The sequence below is a fragment of the Crotalus tigris genome, unplaced genomic scaffold, assembly GCF_016545835.1.
Source record: "Crotalus tigris isolate CLP2741 ecotype Arizona unplaced genomic scaffold, ASM1654583v1 scf7180000024119.3904262, whole genome shotgun sequence".
NCBI lineage: Eukaryota > Metazoa > Chordata > Lepidosauria > Squamata > Viperidae > Crotalus > Crotalus tigris.
This window is the reverse complement of record NW_024100396.1, coordinates 3,039,725-3,062,254: the sequence shown is the minus strand read 5'-3', so window position 1 is coordinate 3,062,254 and position 22,530 is coordinate 3,039,725. Positions and strand designations below refer to the sequence as shown.

General features: G+C 37.3%; 1 long non-coding RNA gene across 1 annotated transcript in view; it reads left to right on the top strand.

Annotated features, from left to right (window-relative positions):
- LOC120298696 overlaps positions 1-20,845 on the top strand; it is a 112,667-nt gene extending 91,822 nt beyond the window's left edge. Inside the window, exon 3 of the long non-coding RNA XR_005554176.1 lies at positions 20,729-20,845. This is a non-coding gene — a long non-coding RNA (uncharacterized LOC120298696). The remainder of the gene's footprint in view (positions 1-20,728) is intronic.
- The last annotated feature ends 1,685 nt before the right edge of the window (positions 20,846-22,530 follow it).

Below are 22,530 nucleotides of genomic sequence, written 5' to 3'. Positions count from 1 at the left end.
TGTCTCCTGTCAATTAGTGTGGATAAAGCAGGGACTGCTGATTACGAGAGAGACGTGGCATGGCAAGCCGCAGCTACCTTGACTTCCACACCCTGCTGCATTTTAATTAGCTGCAGTCCCCTGACTATTTCTGGAAGCTTCATTACTGCTATCTTGAAGAAATTCAAGGCAGGCATTGAAAAGGAAGAAGATTTCACATCATTAATGAGTGGAAAAAATTGGACACATAACAATGGAGTTTGATAATGTTGCATCCTGGGTGTTTGATGGGAGGGGAGACAGAGGAGAGGTGGTGGAGAGAGAAAGAGAGAGAGAGAGAGATAGAGAGAGAGAGAGATTCCAGCAATTTCTGCATTTTCTAGACTATGTTCAAGATGACTGATGTGAAAATAGAAATGGCGTAACTTGTGCTGCAGCAGCATTGGGGGGGGGTGCAGTGGAAAGTGTTGGAATGCAGATGGGACTAAAACATGCAAGAAATGTTTTTTGATTGTGGGGGAGAGAGAGAGAGATGAGAGGCAGGGCAAGCAAGCAAGAGGAAATGAGGTCTGAAGATCTGGAGAAAAGAAGGAATAAGAAAGAGAAGCAAAGTGAAAATGCGAACAAAGAGGATGGTTTTGCAAGTATTCTGCAGTTAGAAAGCTTTTAGCATTATTTCAGTTTATCTAGAATTAAGGTTTTTTTTTTTTTAAAAAAAGACCTGTTTTTAGATTATAGGACTTGGTTTGTCTATTCCAGGGGTCTTCAAACTTGGCCCTTTTATGACCTGTGGACTTCAGCTCCCAGAATTCCTCAGCCAGGCATGCTGGCTGAGAAATTCTGGGAGTTGAAGTCCACAGGTCATAAAAGGGCCAAGTTTGAAGACCCCTGGTCTACTCTGTCATGTGGTGACTGGAAAAAAAGGATCTTCATGCCAATCTTAGAGAGAATTTAAGAGGATACTGAACAGATACACAAATTAAATGACCAAATGGTGTTAGAAACATCTGATAATAAATAGCTTTGCTTTCTAGTTGAATAAAGTAGTAAAGAAAGAGGAGGAAAACAGCTAAGAAGCCACCAGGGCTGCTTACTGTAGGATTCCAAATACCATGCCCACCTCATTGCCGGCAATGGAAAAAAAATACGATACATCGCAACATGTCATGTGACTTTGTGAGTTTGACACCCCTGCTCTACAACGACAACCCTGTGAGGTGAGTTGGGCTGAGAGAGAATGACTGGCTAAGAGTCACCTAGCCTGCAGGTACATAGAAGCATAGCACTGTCGAGTCCAAAACTTATCCCAACCCAGGTAATCGGTTTCTAGACAAATCACAAGAAATTAACGTACTTGCTAATTTCAGCAGAATATCATTGTGCCCTGTAGTCTTTTCTGTTTAAATCAGTAGGATTTAAGTGTTTTTTTGTTCAGCACATCTTCTCCTTTTGACTTTACAAAATATTTACAGGTAATCCTTGTTTAGCGACTACCTCATCCTTTTGCAGTTATGACAGTGATGAAAAAGTTACTTTGCAACCAGTCTTCGCATTTACAATCTTTGCAGGTCTGTCAAGCAAGGAAAAGCTGAAGTAAGTTCATAAGCACAGTTGCAGTTTGACTTAGCAACTGCTTCGCCTAATGATTGACAGTCTTGATTGTGGTCCCCAAACTAGGACTAACTATATTCCACATGTTTCTTTTCTCTGAGACTCAAATAAAAATGGCCATGAGTCTAATCTATTTTCATATGTGGAGAAGTTGAGACCTTTGACAACGTCCCTTGAAATGGATGGATAGAATGAAGGATTGAGCAATTTGAAATATAGCTAAACATGCAGTCACCAGATCGATCATTCTTGTTTAGCTGCTGTGTTTTAACTCATAGAATCATTGGCCTGCTTTTTAAAAAATAAAAATAAAAGATATTTTCCTCCAAAGGCTGTTGCTGTTACTTTGTTTTTGCTTCTTAGTCTTAAGATGCTTTTTTTTTCAGAGTTCAAACCATTCCTTATATTTCATTTTGGGGGAAAGATTTTTCACTTCATAGACTTAATGGTGTAATTATACATCAGTCCAAAACCTGTTTCAAAGCAGCCATTTTAGTCTATTGGGTACCTAAAACAGTCTTTAAAAATCCGCTAATTGCATAATTACAATGCCTGATAGACCCAAATAACAAGCACAGAGAGCAACTTTGGGGTTGGAAGCAAAGCTCTGTGGTCTTTTGAGTATATGATACCTGTTAGAAAAATAGCTTTGCCATTATGTAGTTAAATGGTATTTTGTATTGCAAAGGAGCAATTACTGACAATGTGATAAAGACTCCCTTTTCTCGTTTTCTAAAATTAAAGACATTTATAAGCAATTCTTCAGCACTCTGAATTGAAATATATGTTTGATGTGTATTAAGGGAAGACAGACTTTCTTAAGCTGTGTGAAATCATAGACAAGCATAGCAAAATATATAGATACGTATAGTAGAAAAATATGGTAGAATATCAAACGATGTTTGATTAATTGGAGACGTCTCAGATAAGAATCTTGTTAAATGCATAGACACTTACACGGTCTATATAGGCTCCAATGTATCTTGAATATTTGTAAATAGTGAGGTTTTACCTGGTGTTTGGGTTCACTTTGAATATCTGGGAATTATAATTGCAAAAGAATTTTCTTGGTATCTGATTGTCAGTGTACCGATTGGTTTATATCAGATTCCACATTGCATATGAGGGAAGATAAATGTTGTAAAAGTGAATAATATTTCTATTGTATGTACTTAAAGGCATTTCTGTTTATATCTTTTATGTATTTTAAACAGATAAATGTCATAGTGATTTTTTTATGGTGAAAAATCAAATTATATGATGATGTGCTTTTACCATTTTTGATTTTCAGTTTTATAACTGGGCATTTGTTGTTTCTTGTGGAATTCAATCACAATCCTGGCACAATTAGAACGTTATTAGGTAAATTTTTCAGGATTATGGCAGGGCCTTGCTTCTCTTTTTAGTCATTATATTATTCAAGGCAACAGAACATACTTGGAAATTGTTGGGATGAAAACATAAATATTTGTATCATAAATTCAACACTTTTGAATATGTAATCCCAATTTGAAAACTGTTGGTAAATCTTTGGACTGGGGAAAATATTCATAAATGAAACTAACAGGAAGACAATATTAACACTTTAAACCAACTTATTGCTATCAACTTTTTAAACCATTTGAATTATCTCAAGAGAAATTTAGATTGTGCAGAATTGCTTTACTACTCAATTGATTGATTTCCCAATCTATTGCAGAGTTACACACACTCTGAATGGTGCAGGAAGCATAATTTTATAGGTTTATGACACAAAGTGTACTTAACCCAAGGCATGCTTCCTGCTCAACAGTCTCTATTTACAGCACATAATAACCAATCTAACACATGCAAATTCTGTGATGGTTGATCGTTGTTTGTACTAGAGATGTAAATAATTTTCTTCCAATCAACATAGAATCCGATATCCTACCAGTGATGAGATTTAAATAGATCTTTAGGTGACCTTTTCATCATGAATGATACGTACATATATAATCACTAATTATGTTTGTCTTCTGGATAAAATCCATGCAGCTACATCTTCTATTTGTCTGGATTCTTTTTACTGTTTTTATTTTAAAAAAATAACAATACCCTTAAAATGTTCACAGATAACCTCATATCTGTTATTTTTTTCATGTTGTTGTTGAGAACAGGGACTACATTCCAGTAAATCCAAGGTTCATATTTTCATCTCCTCCATGAATTCATTAGGTGATTTTAATGGGGCTACTCTCTCTGCTTTATCACCCCCCCTCTCCCCAGTCTGCTGGTTATTAAGTTATTGAACATAATAAGTTTGAAAGAGTTGGAACCTGCCTACAATTTTTTTTAAGGAAAATAAATAAATGTAGGCCAGTTGGAAAAAAGGTTGGATTTGGAATATTTGTTAGTGGAATGAATAAAGAATAAATAAGGCTGAACAGAAGGATTGGAATTGAAAAAAAAAGACTCAGATCATTCAAATCCAAACTAAGAAGAACAAAGGAAATATATCAGTACAACTAGAAATGGAAAATGAGCTAACAAATTAAGATGTAAAGAAATAGAATAAAAAAAACACTTCAAAAACAGAACTTTAGTTTCTAAAGATTATACAGCAGCTTGTTTCAGAACTTTTATTCATAACATTGAAATTGTCATATGCTCTCCATCAAATATTTTTTCACTCTGCAAACTCATTTGTGATTTCCCAATATGGCTATAAATATATATGCACACACTCTCATATACACCACCCAATCTGTCCTAGAGAGAAACCCATATTGACAACATCCAACTTTATAACTGTTTTAAAAATACAAAGAAATCTATTTAGTTAGTTGATTGTATAGCCACTCTTATTATCATGGCTCCCCTCCCTGGAAAGAAGGACAATACCTACTCTTCTAGGATTCCAGAAAGCTCAATACCTGGCTTTGATCCCAGACCTGGGCTAAAGCATTATTGGGTTTTTTGTGATCCGTTAAGGGCTGAATAGCTAGTTAATTTTTAAAAAAGCAATCCTAATAATTTTGGTAATGTACTGTCATCTAAATAATGTGTTGTCTGGGAATATGAAACCATTCTCTTATCACTTTTAATAACAGTTTTTCTCTTAATTGGCATTATTTGAAATTTCCATACATTTATTCACACTATAATTGCTTTCCTACCTAATTACCTAATTGGCAGCCAAAATATTTGAAGTTTGCTCAATGATTTCACATAATTTATTTTTTTAAAAAAGTCTTATTTTAAAGAATCACTCATATACATTTGTTATGTTTTTTCTGTTACAGCCATCTTAATAGGATGATCATAAAAATACAAATAATGTGATAAATAGTTTCAAGAGGATAAAAGTACACTCAGAAATGCTATTTATATGTTTGTAATGTTATATTCAGTACCATTAACCATTATATCATTTTTGTTAGATGTTTAGTTGCCATGGGGAACCATACTGGAACATAAAAAATCGACAATAATCACCTGTCTTCTTTTCTGCTGTAGTTACTAGCAGGAGAGTCACCTTGCACTATACTATCACCTGAATGACAGGACAATGGCAGACACCCAGTTGAGGGAAGATGATATTTGATTGAGAGCCAGTGGGAGGGTAGGGGAGTTGTAAAAGGACCTTATAGCAATAGCACTTAGACTTATATACCGCTTCACAGTGCTTTACAGCCCTCTCTAAGTGGTTTACAGAGTCAGTGTATTGCCCTCAATAATTTGGGTCCTCGTTTTACTGGCCTCAGAAGGATGGCTGGAAGGCTGAGTCAACCTTGAGACAGTGAGAATTGAACTGCTGGCAGTAGGCAGAACTAACCTGCAATACTGCATTCTAACCACTTCACCACCATGGTTTATCCTGGAGAGATGAGGAGATAGATGGAGGCAAAGGGACAACAAAACCCAGAATCAGTGAATAGAAGGAAAAAATACACCAGGATGGGGCAGATGCCAAAGTAACTTAAGGCAGTGGTGGGATTCAAATACGTGAACAACCAGTTCTCTGTGTGGATGCCGCTTCCAGAAGTCCATTCTGGGCCTGGGCAACAAAATATTAGCTACCGGTTCTGCTGAAGTGGTGCAAACCGGCTGAATCCCACCACTGACCTAGGGCCAAGTGCATGAGACAAGTGCATATCTGTTTACTCTCCAACTAAAATTAATACATCAGCAGTGACTGAGAAGATCTCATAGTGCTGTATTTTTGATATGGACAGAACACAACCTAGATCTTTCTCAACTCAGATCTTTATTTGGTCATAGACCAGCATTTAGAATACAGAAATTGCAGTTAATTAGAATAAATATACTTCTATTTATGTAGAGTCAATCCTATGGCGTAAAGTGCAGACTCCTGAGCAGTACTTGACTGGAAACAGAGAGATGAAGTTGAACTGATCTGATAATTGTATTTTAAGGTAAAATGAATTGGAGTGGCCAGGGTGTTTAATAAAAAGTTGAGTCAGCCTAGAAACTTTTTGACACTGTCTCCTTGACTCTCCTTCATCCTTAACTCTAGCTAAACAGTATGTGCTTGTTTCTATGTATTACAGGAGATACCTGTAATACAAAAAACACATTTTTTTTCCTTGGGAATTAGAAAATAACACTATATTCTGATTTCCCCCCAAAGTATAGAATTTTACAGACTTTGCCCACCATCAGATCTGGCCCTGCTCTTCCCCAGCATGTGCTCTTTGAGTGGCAGTCCTGTTATATTATCTTTGGTAAAGTCATTTAAGCTCAGATATTTTTTTTAAAAAAAAAATCCCATAAACTTCTTGTATACATATTGCATTACAAAAGTAGCTTATTTTGTTGCAATTTCAGTTTCCTCACTTTTCCATGAACCTGCTGCCAGCTAAAGGACACTTTCCCCCTAATAGCATTTCCTACTCCACTGGTTATGTGGTTCTAATGTCTGTTAAGAGCATCTCAGAGTTGTGTTCTACATAGTTTGCTGCGTTCCGTGCAAATTTAGATGAAGACTGCATTTCTTAAAACAGAGGGAAGGTTGGGAGGTTTATGATCAATTTTTCTTCTTTAGTCCTGATTGTCTGTGTTTGTTTATGACTGCCACTAATTTGCTCATTTGCTTGCTGGAAAATAGCTAATTAAAACCCACTTCAGCTAACAAGCTGACTGGGACCATACAAATGTCACTCTTTGCTGTCTGCTATTTCCATTTATACTTTACATTATTAGTGCTGGGCTTTCTCCATCGATAGTAATAAATGCAAGGAGAGATTTAGTGCCCTCTTCACAGGTGTGTGCTTTGCACATCAGTGTATCATCCGCAGAAAAGTGCTGCTGTTTTACTGCACTTCAGTATTTTGAGTGTTATTACCCCTGACAGTTAATGGTTTCAGACTGCATTGCTTGTTAGTGCTTGATTTTGAACAGCTTCATCTATCTTTTTGTTTTTACAGTGACTGGTCACATTAAGAATATGTGTGTGAGCTATTAGTCCCGTCTGTTCAGTTGCATGGATTTCATTTGGCATGGGCTCCTCCCCCACTTTTCTTTGCTAAAATTAGTATGTATTGTCATCTGTATACTTCAACACACAGACTTTTGTTATAATTATGCTGTCATCACTGTGCCTCCACACACTTGTTAATTTATTGTAACTAAATTAGACCTAATATTAGCAATTTTGCAGCTGTTCCCATAGACCCGTGCACAGCTATATATTTATATGCTGTGGGTAATTGGATTTCAAGGCCAATTAATGGACAACAGTGCTCCAAGGTAGAAAAGAGGACAGTGGAAACATTTTGGGGGGATTTGAGGAGGGTGAGGTCACTTCTCAAAGGGTGGAATCTCAGGATGATCATTGCCAGAACAAAGCAAGTTGAAGTGGAACTGAACTTTCTCAAAGATTATGACCAGCCTGGATAGATTGTTGGGTTGCTTAAGTCATGAGTCAGGCAAAAGTTATTTCAAGAAACTGAAGATGATCAGGAAAATGATTCACGTTATTTTGCAATAGTTCAGAGCATTAATGGGCAATTTCAAATGCTGCAGTGTGCTTTGTATAATATGTGCAGAAGAAGAGTAGTACAGTTTTTCTCTTCCTGACACTCTTCAGATTGATTTTATATGTAGAGCTATATATAATCTTATGCTTATTAATTACCCCTCACATCCCTGCAATCCTCTTTTGCCATTCTGGTTGACAATCTTATTGGGTGTAACATTTAGGGAATTAAAACTAACATGTGACTTGTTTGAATGCATTGATTCTAAATTGCTAGAAAGCTAAAAAGACTTGTGCCTGTAACATTGTAAGCCCTGCTGATGGGCTGATATCAATGAGATCTGTTTCTTAATAAGGGCATATGAATATACATATAAATATGTATGTACAATAATAGAAAATCCTTGAACTCTGGGAAGGGTATAAACCAACTGTTTATTGTTAAAAACCAAAACAATAAAAACAACTATTTACAATACTAAAAACAACCTAAGCTTTCGCTGGTCCACTGCCAGCATCATCAGAGTGAGTGTCGGGGGTGGGGAGTTTTCCTTATAAACCTTGCTAACTCAGTTTCATTGACCTTGTGATAAGGCCGTCTGTCCTATTCGAGGAGTTTCTATTATTGTACAGATATGCTTGGGATTCATATTTTTATAGTTATTATATATATATATATATATATATATATATATATATATATATATATGTGTGTGTGTGTGTGTGTGTGTGTGTGTGTGTGTGTGTGTGTGTATGTATGTATGTATGTATATATGTATGTATGTATGTATGTATGTATGTATGTATTGGCTACCCATCTTACCATAGGGTAGCTCTGGGAGACTTGCAGTCATAAAAATACGTCCATACATGTACAATTAAAAACATAAATAATTAAAATCAACATTAAAACTCAAGGATACATGGAGAGGGTTGGGGGGCAGAGTGGGGGGAGGTGGGATCTGTTGTTACTCAATCAACTGCCTCCACTGAGCTCTTCCCCCACTGAGGCCCCAAGCCAACTGGCACAGCCACGTCGTTAGGCCCTTACCAAAGGATAAGAGTGCAGGGGCCAACCTCACATCAGGGATCAAGATGTTCCAGAGGGCAGAGAAAGCCCCCCCCTCCTGGAACCCACCAGCAAGAATACTCGGGTTGACGGGACCCACAGCATGCCTCCTCTGTCAGCACAGGTGGGCGGACCAATCCTAGTGGGGTGAGACAATCCCTCAAGTAACCTGGACCCAAGCCATGAAGAGCTTTAAAGGTAATCACCAACACCTCGTATTGCACCCAGAAGCAGACTGGGCTCAGCTTATGGAGCAGTGATATTATTGGAGCCATTCTAGGCCCCCCCAAAACTGGGTGCACTACTGCACTCTGCGTGTCTCTTCCTTCTGGAAACAGCAAAGATGACCAATTTGGTCAGGAAAAAAAACCAATGAAAACATTTTTGAAGGACTGGAAACCTTATGTGGATTTTTTTGTTGAAAGAAGAAAAGATTCAATTGACGATTTATAGATTTGAGAATCAAAAAGGATTAAAGAGGAAGGTAAAAGACTAGGATGGCAACTATATTACATTTCTATATTTCCCTTTTTTTGCACTTTTTCTTGTTTTTCCTTTATTTTTTTTATACTTTTACTGCATTCAAAACTTTTAATTAAAAAAAGGAAGTAAGTTCTATCGTATCTATAATCTTTACTACCAGCTAAGAGTTTTTCTTTAAAATGTTTCTTCTAATAAGCATTTGCAGAAACTAATAAAAGTAATTACAAATGCTATTAAAAATACAGTATCATAAAATCAAGATTAAATATAGCTTTGGTTCTACCAGAATATAACAAAGAACTTGTTGGATTGTAAAAATGGATATTAGAATCTACTTTTTGGGGGGAAGTTCTACTGAAAATATCTATGACCTGTGACTTTAGTTTTTCCAGTGTATATAGCGATGTTACTGCAAAGAGACATGTTTTCTCATATTTTACAGTACTTTTACACATCAAAAACTTTACATCCCTTTTAAAAAGCAAAAAATTCAAAAAAGGCTGTATTTTATTATTATTAGCTTTCCTATTCCTAATCTAGCATTTCAACTACTGCAGGTAATTCTCAATTTACAAACATTCTGTCTACTGTCCAGTTGGCTGATCCAGAAAAATAAATTCCTGGGATAATTTTTTTATCAAGAGTATAAACGTTACTGAATTAATCATATTGGCACAGACGAAGCAAAACCAGCTCTAGGTTTTCTGTGCAAAAGCTAGCACAGTTAATTCCCCCCCCCTTTCCCTGTGGGCCACCCATAGTCCATTATGTCCACCAATCACTTCTGTTCATTTTGTTATGGGAACCACCGAGCCACGCTGGATGTGTCCTTGGGTTGGGCTTTCTCTCACGGGAACAGACGATGCTCAGACGTAATGGCCCCCACCTTTGCATTCCATCACCACTTCTCCCTTTTCTTTGTCAAGCTGTGAACGAAGTGGAATATAGATGAAAGTGCAAATCAGTCTTGACGCATTCATTGATTGATCATTCAAAGTCACAACAGCATTGAAAAAAAAAGTGAGTTATGATCGTTTTTCACCCTTGCGACCATTGTAGCTTCCTCATAGACATTGTGATCAAAACTTGGGCGCTTGGCAATTTGCCTGTACTTATGACGGTCGCAGTGTCCTGGGTTCATGTGATCCCCTTTGGTGACCTTCTGACAAGCAAAGTCAATGGGGAAACCAGATTCACTTAACAATCATGCTACTAACTTAACAACCGCCATGATTCACTTAACATTGGGAAAAAGAAAGGTCATAAAGTGGAGCAAAACTCACTATTGTCTTGCTTAGCAACTGAAATTGTGGCTGTAAGCCAAGGACTTACCTGATATACACGGATGTCTCTTGGCCAATCTATCAGGGGGGGGGAGTCTTCTATATCTTCTTTCTGGAAATTCTTTACATATGCCACACATATTTTATTTCATTAAAATGTGCTATTTTTATATGCTGCCTTTGTGGACAAAATTCTCAAAATAGTTAACATAAAAAATAATGAACTATACTGTAAAAGGAATCACTTAAGAAGAGATTGGACGATTGGACAACCATTTGTCCAAAATGTCATAGGGTTTCCTGCCTGAGCAGAGGGTTGGACTTGATGACCTCCAAGGTTCCTTCCAACTCTGTTACTCTGAATAATAATCTTTGCTTTGACTGGCAACATCAAAGCAGTGCTGCCTCCAGCTCTCCATTCTGAGAACTATTGATTGGAACTGACAGAAATTAAGACTGTGCTCTTATGCATGCATAACATAGGCATTACCTCTGGACTATGGAATCATTTTTTGGGGTAGAATCTAGGCAGATGAGGATAGATGAGGGTTGCAGGGAACAGTGGCAGCTTCCAATGCTGTTCTGCTTGGGCCAAGGTTGATTCCATCTGTCTGGGGACAGAATTATGGGAATCATGCAACCAATCTTCAGTTACTAAAGCAAACACTATTTTGTGGCAGTACAGTAGTCCTGGATTAGTCACTATTCACAGTTACAATGGTGATGACATTTACAACCTTCACAAGTCTGTAAAGAAAACGAAAGCTGAAGTAAAATTGTAAGCACAGTCGCGGTTTCACATAGCAACCAAGTTGACAAATCTAATTCTGGTTGCTAAATGAGGACCACACTTTCATTTGTAAGTCCTGTTGCAAGTCTGTGTAAAATGGAAATGTACTCTTATTTAGCTCAATGAACGATGTCTTGGTCTATTCTACCCTCAAGCATGGCAAAGCACCAGATGTTACTGTACCTGCTTCAATTTTTTTGTTCTGTGAATTTATTTTGCTTCCAGTCAGCAAGGAATGGAGTACTAGTGTGATACAATTGCACCTGTTTTGGTTCTGGCCCAGGAATAATGACCTTGTATCAAGAATAAAACTATACTTCATGTTTCGTACTGTATTTGTTAACATGGTCATCTTTGTCCTCATTGCAGAGAACGGGATACTTGGACTTTTATAGTATATTTAATTGTGCAATGAAAAAATACACTAAGTGTTAAAAGAAAATTTATACAGGTAGTCCTCGACTTACAACAGTTCATTTAGTGACTGTTTGAAGTTACAGCAGCATTGAAAAAAGTGACTTATGACATTCACAGTTATGACCATTGCAGCATCCCCATGGTCACATGATCAGAATCTGGATATTTGGCAACTGATTCATATTTATGATGGTTGCAGTGTCCTGGGGTCACGTGATCCCCTTTTGCGACCTTCTGACAATCAAAGTCAATGGGGAAGCCAGATTCATTTAACAACCATGTTACTAACTTAACAACCACAATGATTCACTTAACAACCATGGCAGGAAAGGTCGTAAAATGGCACAAAGTTCACTTAACCAATGTCTCACTTACAGTAGCAACATAAATTTTGGGCTCAATTGTGGTCGTAAGTCGAGGACTACCTTCATAGTGATATCGGTATGGCTGCATGATGTTCCTTTAAAATAAATTCTATCCAAATGCTTAAGCCAGTATACTTAATTAGAATTGATCTAACTTTTTAGCATCAGGAAGTGTATAATGGAATATAAGATTAATTGTAATGTTGTATTATTTGATTTAAAGGCTGCTGATAAGAAAAAATGACAAAAGCAATGTAGAATTATAATTTTAGAATCAACATGCTTTACAACTGTGTCAGATGTGGAAAAAAAGTCATCCAAGTTTATGCGCTGAAGGCAGCAGATCCTTTCTAGCCAATATAATCAAGGAAAACATTTAGTGATATTAATTTCAATTGTGTATGTAGAAATAAGCTATTCCACACTGAATTGATAGCATAAAAGATATGCTTTTATGATTTCTTCCTTATTCAGTTAGGGAAGCAAATCAAGCAATTAGTGTTTCAACTAAGCGTGGTTCCAGATGAAGCTTTTATTGTACAATCGTCTTGCTTCATCCACAGAATTTTATGGGGGTATCCAAATGATGCCTTCAGAATATTATTAATTAGTATTGATATACCACTTTTCCTCCCAAAGGGTTCTCCTTTCTGTATTTTGTCACTGCTTCTTCCTTTTTTTCTTAGAGCAGAAAATCTATTTGGTTGGAAAAAACAGAATAGCTTCACCATGTCTCACAGCAGGTTTTTGGAAATAAGCTGTATTTCTAAGTCATTCTAAATTTCTTGAAACTCAATCTGCAAATTATTACCCTTTCCAGGTGTGGGACCATGGGAATCTGGTTGTGTTTTGGTCTCTTTTGACCATCCCCTGGCCTTCATAGCTCACATGAAGATACAGACTTTGAATATTATGAGCTGTCTATACTCCTCTGATAAGTCTATGATGTTGACCAAATGGACCTGTTTATAGAAATTTGCCAGCAACCATAATTATATCCATTAATTCTATTTAATACCTATAATTTCTACTTCAAGATAAACTTTTTTTTGTCTCTACATGTTAATGTTGTTGGCATATACTGCATTAACTGCATAATGATTTTTAATTGGCAGAGTAAAAGCAGTCCATGGATGCACTCCTAAAATGAAATGTATTAATTTTGAAATTAGGTAAATGTGTACTAACTGCTTTTGCCCAGAACTGCAATCAATTTTGTTAGACTGGGGACAATGAAGCTTTTTGCTAATTATACTCTGCTCTACTGAAGAAGCAAAGTAGGGCATTCACTGACTAGGACCTAGTTTATGATCATACCAGTCATCTAGTATTAATTTAATCATTCATTTTATAAACCATTTCAATCATCACAGAAACTCCATGCAATGTACAATAATGTAATGAATATAGTTTAAAACAACAACAAAGAGAGAACAGTAATAACACTAAGTGAATGATCCATGTTGGGGAAATAACACAACAATTGTACATCAATACACATTGGTCCATTGTGGTTAAGCCACTTTCCGAATCACCATGACCCTGGGTCTGTTGAAAGAGTAAGGTCTCCAAGACTTTCCTAAAGGGCAATATGTTTAGGGAGATTTCGGTGCAGAATTTGTTCCATAGGCATGTCCAGCCACAGAGAAAGCCTAACTCCAACATCTTATGGGATGGCATTGCTTTAATAATGGCACCTGGAGTTTGTCAAATCTTACTGGATATCAGAGACAATTGGAAAAAGATAGCTCCTTTTATCAAAAAGCCTTGAGTCATGGGGGCAGTTGGTACCTTGAACTGTATTTGGAAGCTTACTGGTAATCACAGCAGTTGCATCAATTAGAGGTGTCACATGGATGAAATAAAATGAACTTGTAGGAGATGAGCAGGCTGAGCCCAAGGAAGGGGTCAAGTGCATCTTTGGTTTGGAATCCCTTTGCGCCCACAAGAGATCTTAGTCCACCCCCCTTAAATTCCGTGGATTCTTATCTACCGCTAATTTGCCTTGCCTATTAGTAGTTCAGATTTTTGTAGATTGCTGGCATGGAATAAATGTATACTCATTTGAACAACCTTGGTTCCTGATTTCTTGACTCACTTTACTGTATTCTGGACTAACTCTAGCTTTTAAGAAGTCTTCAAGGACAGCTGTAAGTAAAGCACATTGTGCTGGCCCAACGAGAGCTGACTAATGCACAAATGATGGTGAGAAGAACCTTCCAAACCAGGAACGAGTGTAATTGGTCTACCATATGAATATGTGCAATGATTCTCCTGGTAACATCCATCACTTTCTAACTGAGCAAGTACTGTAAATCCAGAAGGACCCCCCAAATGTCAAATAGATGAACTGCTTTATATCTTTGGTCCAGTGCCTAGATGCAATCTCACCAGTTTAGCATTATATAAAAGAAGAACAACTGTATAATAACTAAACCACTGCTTTTCCAATGAAATTGTTGCATGTACAGACTGAAACCTAGACGTCACACAGGACAGGACATCCTGCAGGTGCTAGGCTGAAGTTAGCTGCTGCCAATCAAGAGGGTTTATAGGACTTCAAGGCCTTTGGGTTTTACAAAGATATTGAATTAATTTTTTGTTTGTATCTCAAATGGAATTCCTGTTTTAAGATAGTAGCAGGTTATGAATTCAAAAAGCCGATTCCCTTGCAGGTTTCCCAGCAGTTTAATTCAGATTTATCTGTTTTCCAACTCTACTGCAACTTTCTGGGTTATGGTACTTATTAAAAAAAAAATCACTGACAGAGAGGTAAATGTAAGAAATAAAAAAGCAAGTGATAGAGGCCCTATTTTTCCCTCTCAGTTTTCATGATGTTCGGTCAAGACTTTAAAACGCAAACATAGTGGCAACATGGATTTACTACCAGTTCATCTCTAGAAAACTATGTGAATTTTACCACTTTAACTCCTATTAACACAAAATGGATAGCCCCAAAGTGGGAGAAATTCTAAAGGCATTACTTGTTGAATTTAATACATTTAATTACATTTCTGTAAATCAGGATTTCCCCCCCCCCTTTTTTTCTAAAAAAACAACCCTTACAAACTATACAAACTGTGTGCAGACAAAATCATTTACTGCTGCTGTTCCAAAAGCATCAATTCCAGTGTTAATCCATGTCACATCTCACTGAGCTTACTTGAGCTCAGAATAATTCTTTTTCTTTCCTTGAATTTCTGAATCAAACTGTAATGTTTAATGTTCTTATTTAGAAGTGGAATATATTTGGTAGTAAAAGGCCACCCAGTGGTCTGTAAGTAGGATGTTAATGATGCTATTTCAAACACAAAGGAGGGATCCAAGATGTTACATTTTTTCTCAGCTTCATGAGAATTGTGATTTTGTACCATGTATTTATCCTAATATTATTTTAAAGCTTACACTACATTTTTGTTTACAATTTTACTAAATAATCTTAATTTATAGAAGGAGAAACCCAGTCTGTATCTTAATAAGGACATCTGTCTACTACCATTGAGGTATTTAAGACTATAGTTCTTATAGTCCCATAAACATTTACCACTTAACTTTTAAAGTAACTTACATCCTAATAATCATGTTCAGGTTAAATCAGTTTTTCCCACACTCAGTAGTTACAAAAACTATACTAGAAAGACCTACTTGTTGTGAACCATCAATAGTAAACATTATCCTTCAGTATATGAACCTCTTGAGACCAACTGTCTTTACTAGTATTGTCTCTTTTAAGGGTCAGAGGTTCCTCTTATTCTTTCATTCATTTCTTTCTCTTTTGATACCACAAATAATATAATTTACTGGTCAATAAAGAGGGTGAGATGGCAAAAATCCTCTTTTGTTTTGCTTTTGATCTGGCAAACCTCAGACCCTTGGCCAAGTAAGTGAGAACACTTCCATTTAATTGCATATAATAAATATTTATTTTCCTAATTTAAGCCCCTCAAAGAGGTATTTTGAACTCTCTCCATCCCCATAGATGGGAAACGCTGGCAAATAAGTAAAAAAAAAAAAAAAAACTCTCTTGCCATCTAGTGGTCATCCAGAGTTTTGCAGCCCAGGTATGGTAAGCCTAATGTGAATTGATGTGTGGCATTTGAAAGCATTGAGATGGGCTGGTAATGCTTTATTGGTATGTCAACCGCTCATGTTACTCTGTCACTTTTTAGTGAGAAAAACATTACTCAGGGAAGAAACCCCAAAGAACATTTCGAAGTGCTTTGTATGTCATGGATATTTAATGTACTGTAATATGATTTGACACAGAGAAGTTGGGGAATACGAGAGAAAGGCAGAAAAAAGTAATGATCTGAGGCAGAGGAAAAGAGAACAGAACTTTAAACTGGGGGGGGGGACAAGAGACAAGAACACTTTTTTATTTGTTTGAAGGACAAATAAGAGATAAGGAAAAGACTATTTGTGGAGACATAAATCAAAGAATCATTGAAAAGGAATTTTCTTTCTTTTGTACTGCTGCTTTTTTATATTTGAAACTTTCCTTAGATTTATAATGAGGAAAGGAGAGAAGAATTTTAGATCCAGAATCTTAAGCAACTCAAAAGTCTGAAGTAAAACATGAAAAAGAATAGGGAAGAATGAAATTTAACAGCAAGAAGGGAAAAAAAACTACTGGCTTTGCTGTGACTGTTGAGTCCACAAAGGCAGGCCTGGGGTCTCAGTCAAATGGCAAACAAGAAAAGAAATCTTTCTTGTTCTGTAATGATACCATTCACTGTTTCAGGTGCCAGCTCTGCCATAAATGAAAGAAACAACAAGAAACCCACGCTGGCTTTTCTGTTTTAATTAAACCCAGACTAGGAAAACATGAAGTTGGCTTTGTAGTAATCTCTTAAAATAAGGAGTATATTTTTTTTTACAGCCATAGGTTGAACTTCATCTGTTACCTTCACAGAGCAAGATTAGCTTGATTTATGGACAATATTAGACTGAAGCTATGTAACTGCTAATGGCTCTTGCTGGGCCAAGGAGATAGAAGAATGACTCATCATACTGAAATCTTAACAATAGTGGAGTGTCATGTTTTATCGAACTAATAAGTTTCAAAGGTAATTCTCTAGCCAGGCCTAGCTACAGCACTGTTATAGAATCCCAAACACTATATATTGGTTTATAGAAAAACCCGTAAGTTTAGTTTTCTTTTTCTTCTGATGCTGGCTTGGAATTTGATGCATGAGATTTCTCAGACAAAGGACTTTCATATTGCTATCATAAAGACACCTGTCATGGAGATGGATAGGTATGGAGTGTGTTCTTTGGAGAGCAAAGCCCAGGGCTGGACTGCTAATAAAACAGTTGAGCTATATGTTCAAGCACACCCTAGCACAACTGTACGCATCTATTTCCAAGTCCCCATCACCATTATTAAGGAAACTGTAGGCCTCTAGGTTTATTATGATTATCTACCCTGTGGGTTCTCTAAAGCCTGTAAGGGTTGCAAAAATCTGGATCAGGTGTCTTCAAACTTGGCCCTTTTATGACTTGTGGACTTCAACTCCCAGAACTCCTCAGCCAGCATGCCTGGTTGAGGAATTCTGGGAGTTGAAGTCCACAAGTCATAAAAGGGCCAAGTTTGAAGACACCTGATCTAGATGATAAGTAGATAGTAACCAGAGAATGTTAATGACTATACTTCTTTGTTGCTATTGTTCACCCAGACTGCTGCATTCTACATCTGGTAACCCTAAATTCTTTGCAAACTTCCTAAAGTGAAGTTAGGTGCTTTGGGACATTGCCTGAAATTTAATATGGTAGCCTGAAAGTAGAGAATGGATGCCTCAATGGTCATAAATGTGGTTGCCAAGTGCCCAAATCAGTCATGTTTTAATGGACCTTTGGAAAGATGTCTAGGATGGGGCCAATCTCACTCAGAGGGTTGATGTTCTACAGGGCAGATGACGCAGTAGACAAGGCCCACCTCCTAGGTCCCACCATATGAGACTTTTTCACAGATGGGACCCACAGCATACCTCTTCTGCCAGAACTCCTACCTGACTTTACAACTGCTTTCTACTTTCTAATTAATTGTTCTTATTAATTGTCCTCATACAAATTAAAATGTTAAACAATTGACATAAAGACCCACTTATATTATTAGGGGCGGAATAAGAGGATTTCCAGAATCATTTCCAGAGCGGAAGTTTTATGGTTTGGTCAGATTAGTTGAATTTAGTGCAATTTGGACCTCGACTCTCAGAATTTCTCAGCCGGCCACGCATGGCTAAGGATGTGAAACACTATTTTAGTTCATTGTTATGGTATAACAATCAGCATGTGAAATATTAAAAACACATCAAGTATAAATATATTCAGATTCAAACAATCTTTGTACATCTTAAAACAAGGACTAGGAAGAGGCATAAAACCTTTCCAGGCTTAATCATACTAATTAGCAGGCAATGTAGGAAATAAGTGATGGAATAAACTTTTGTTATACTGAAATACTGTATGCTGTATATAACTTGTTATACTGAAGTGTCTAGCTTTTTCCATATATCTTGAATATGTTCATAAAATAGGTAGTATAGATGTATTTACTAGCTTTATTTAGGATCATATATATTGCCATGTAAACTCGAACTGCCGATTATTCTTAAATGTTTTGAACCTTACACAATGCTTCTCTTAAAGATCCCAGTAGAACATATAAGCAGGCTTTGGCATTGAGCGTAAAACAGCAGAGGAAAAAAACAAAACACCCCAAACACCTAAATGACTGCAAAATCACAAACTATTAGGGCTAGTGAAAATTAGAGTGGATATCAAACATGCGTTTGAAAGATCTGGAGAAATAAGTTTTTATTTACCTGGTACTTAAAAGTTGATGCCAGAATAATTGAAAACAGTACTAATAGAAGGCCCTTTGAAGTATCTGAACAATTAAATATAGTAAATGTAATTATTCTCCAATTTTAGAAATATTTTTCATTCTGTTAAAAAAATATAGTTTAATAACAACTTATAGAGTGGTTTTTCTGAGCATCAACCAAAAATGTGGTGGGATTTAAACAAAAAGCTGACAATGGTTGGTAGCATTTAGCAATTTCATTCACATGTTCCTTTGGAGAAACTCTCAGATGAATGCCATCTGGTCCTGAGATTTGTTGCTCTTCAATTTGTGAATTTGCTGCCTCACTCCCAGTCATTAAAGCCCATTTCTCTCTACTCAGGAAAGACAGATGAGAGTTTTCCCTCTACAAATTAGAACAAGTAGAACTGAGGCAACCAGACTTTCTAAAGCAGAATCCTGGCAGGCAGCTCTGCTTCCTCACAGTCCTGTTGAGGTACACATCACTGTTAAAGTGGCTGCTTCCACTTTTCATCTTCTCTTCGTGGTCTTCAGCTGTGTGGTTGAGGATCTCTGCCCACACATGGGCTGCTTTCTGACGGCAGTTGGCTGGGATAAAGCTGAAGACTGGAGAAACTAGGAAACAGAGATTAATAGGAAGAGAGAAGAGGAAGCAGGATGGAAAAGCAGAGTGGGAAAAAAACAGTCATCTCTTCTATTTTTCTTGGTCACCAACATCATCCCATGCACTGCCAAACTTGTAGAGAGGAGTAGGTTGGGCAGCAGGAAGAGTTGATAAGTTTGAGATCCTTCCCCATTTCTAAACCCAGCAGCGTGCAACTAACTCACTTAACTGGTGGGTGAGATGAAAGACCTGGCTGGACGTAGAGGAGTCCAGCTGCCATTCTTTTTCTTTCATTTGGCATTACCAGGAGAAACAAAAGTGATGGTAGGCTGGCTGGTAAAGCCTTTTCCTTTCTCCCCATCTCTGCCATGAAATGTTGCAGATGCTTCTGCAAATGTGTAGTTCATTCATGAGCACCTTCACTGACACCATATCATGAGTCTGTCTATCCTACTGTCAACTTTAGAATGAGCATGGCTGCAGCCATTTTTTCCTTCTCATTTCTAGTTGACACATAGCCAGGTGTTCCGCTAGACAAAACAGACTTTCTCTTTCAGACTTTCTCTCATGGGAACCAAGGTGATTGGCTGCTCCCGAGACTGCGGGCTGGTCATTTCATGAAAAGCCCGCCAACAAGCAGTTATGGGGAAACGTAGTTGCTTGCATAGCCTTAGGGGTGGGATTTTTTAAACTTTGTATTGGGGAATTGTTATGCATCTCTTCAGACTTGGTTTCACTTTTGAAGTGTCGATACTTTGTATCGATAAACATGTTCTTTGAGGAATTTCAGGCCTTGGACTTCTGCTTTACTTGTCTCTGTCTATTGGAACCTTGACACCCTTTCCTTTGTTGGCCAAATCTGCCAGCTGCCACAAAAGGCAGGCAAGGAAAGCCTTCTGGAGGCTTCCTGGCCTCCTGGAGTGGGGGAACAAAAAGGATCAGCCTGACAGCATGTACCTATGGATGAAGTTTAGGAATTAGCAGGCATAGCTTGGAGAGAGCCTCTCATGACCCAGGCGGATTCCTCCAACCTATTCTCAAAGTATCCTTCGTAGAGGTTGGGAATGTCAATGTGATGGTCAGTCTACATCTGGTCTTCATGAAGTCAATATTCTTATGAAAACATAACAAAAAAGGAAAGGAGGTAGCTATCCACAAGAGGAATCCATACACTCTGTCAACCATAGCACAAATGTCCACAAAAGCCTGGAACTCTGCAGCTGGATGGGAGGAATAATTCTGGAGGGGGTCAATTGGAGCACAGCAGATTGCCAAATGTCTGAAGACTCCTCCATCAAGTGATATTTCTTCCACTTTCCTATGAAAAATATCTTTCTTTCAGGACAGATTGCCTTGCTCTGCCTTTGGATAGTATCATCAATGGACTGCCCCCAAGGAAGAGGCTCCATTGTGACGACATGTCCTCAGTCTCCAATAAGAAGGCCATTCTGGATGCAGGGTAAGGACACTAGTAATAAGTATTTAATTCAGTGTTTCTCAACCTTGACAACTTTTAAGTTGTGTGGATTTAAGTTGTGAGTTCCCAGAATTCTGGGAGTTGAGGTCCACACACCTTAAATCTACCAAGGTTGAGAAGCACTGTTCTAGATGAAGTAGTGGAAATATATTTGATTTTAGACTGAGTAGTTGGAGACAACCTAATGCAGTATTTTCCAGCATAGATGGGCTTTGTCACTTTGAATTCCCCAAGTGATAGGGTCACTCCTGAAAATTTGGGGACCAACTCCACACATTGGGCACTGAGGAATGGGAACACTGATCTAATAAGTAGTTTAGTCCAATCTCTAGGAGAGCTTTCTGACATCCTTAAGCATGACAGAAAAGGAATTAGTGAGCACAGGAGCAAAGCACAGAAGGGATTTCTGGTTAGCAACTGCAGCAATTTAAAGTTCATCTTCCTTGTTTCATTACACCAGTGTAGGGACAGGCAAAGTGACAAATTTCTGACAAAGTGTGAGTGGAAAGCCTCTGATGTGTACAATGGGATTTAATTTTATTTTAATGAAAAAATATACATATAAAACTATCCATTAAATATAAAACAGCAAAGTAATTTGCAAATTTTCCTACAGCATAATAAATTAAGCATGGAGAGCACTAGGAATGCAATTTGCAGTCATTTATAATGCAGTATTTTATGTTAATAATTCAAAAATCACATGCTATTTGCAGATACTTCTAATTAATGTATTTATGAAATAGTGAACTGTGACTGTTTTGGTTCCATTTAGCTAAACATTTCAACAGAATGTGCGTGTTGTTGATTTGTGTTTGCTTGATGGCACCAGTAAGCTTCAAATGTACAACAGGGGAAGTTGTGGGTTGTGAAGTTTTTTTTTTTAAAAAAATATAAGCACACTATTACAGAATACTGGTGGTGTGAAAAGTAGATGGGATAGAAGAAAGAAAGAAACCTTTGAGAATTTACTTGGAATAATGTGAAGCAGGAAACTTTTGTGAATGAATAATTAACTGAGAGAAAAGTTCGGAGCCTTGTTAGAAGCCCTCTCAAATATAAGTAGTTTTTGCATGACGCTCCTCCAGAACTGTTCAGACACGGCATATAGAATAGTCAGATTTGATTTCTTATTTCCATTTAGATTCTCTTGTCACACAAACAATAAACTAAATATTTCTTAGGTTCCTCAGGAAAAGAAAATTTAGGATTCTATTTTGTTTTGTATGTGCCTGTGCATGCACATGCACATAGGAGAGCCAGTGTGATGTAATGGTGAAGTTGTTAGGCTAGAAATGGAGACACAAGGTCCTAGTCTTCAGGCATTGAGCCCTACTGGGTGACTTGGGTGATACTTCTCTCTGTCCTAGACTGGGAAATTAAAAAAAAAAAATCTACTAACCTAACTGACCAGTGTTACAGACTACATTCATAATTTTTATTGAAGAGACAGTGGATTGATCTGGGATGATAATGATATTTCATCATATACTAGGTTAGAAATGTTGTCTTCCTATCAGAGTTTTATTTAATTGTATGCCCCTTTTACCTCTGATTTTAACTTTTAAGAAAATTGTTTTAAATTATACAATGGACAATGTTCCCAAGTTTCACTGATTGATCGAATATGAGCCACCTAATAGGAAAGGCAAGTTGTGATCTCTTCC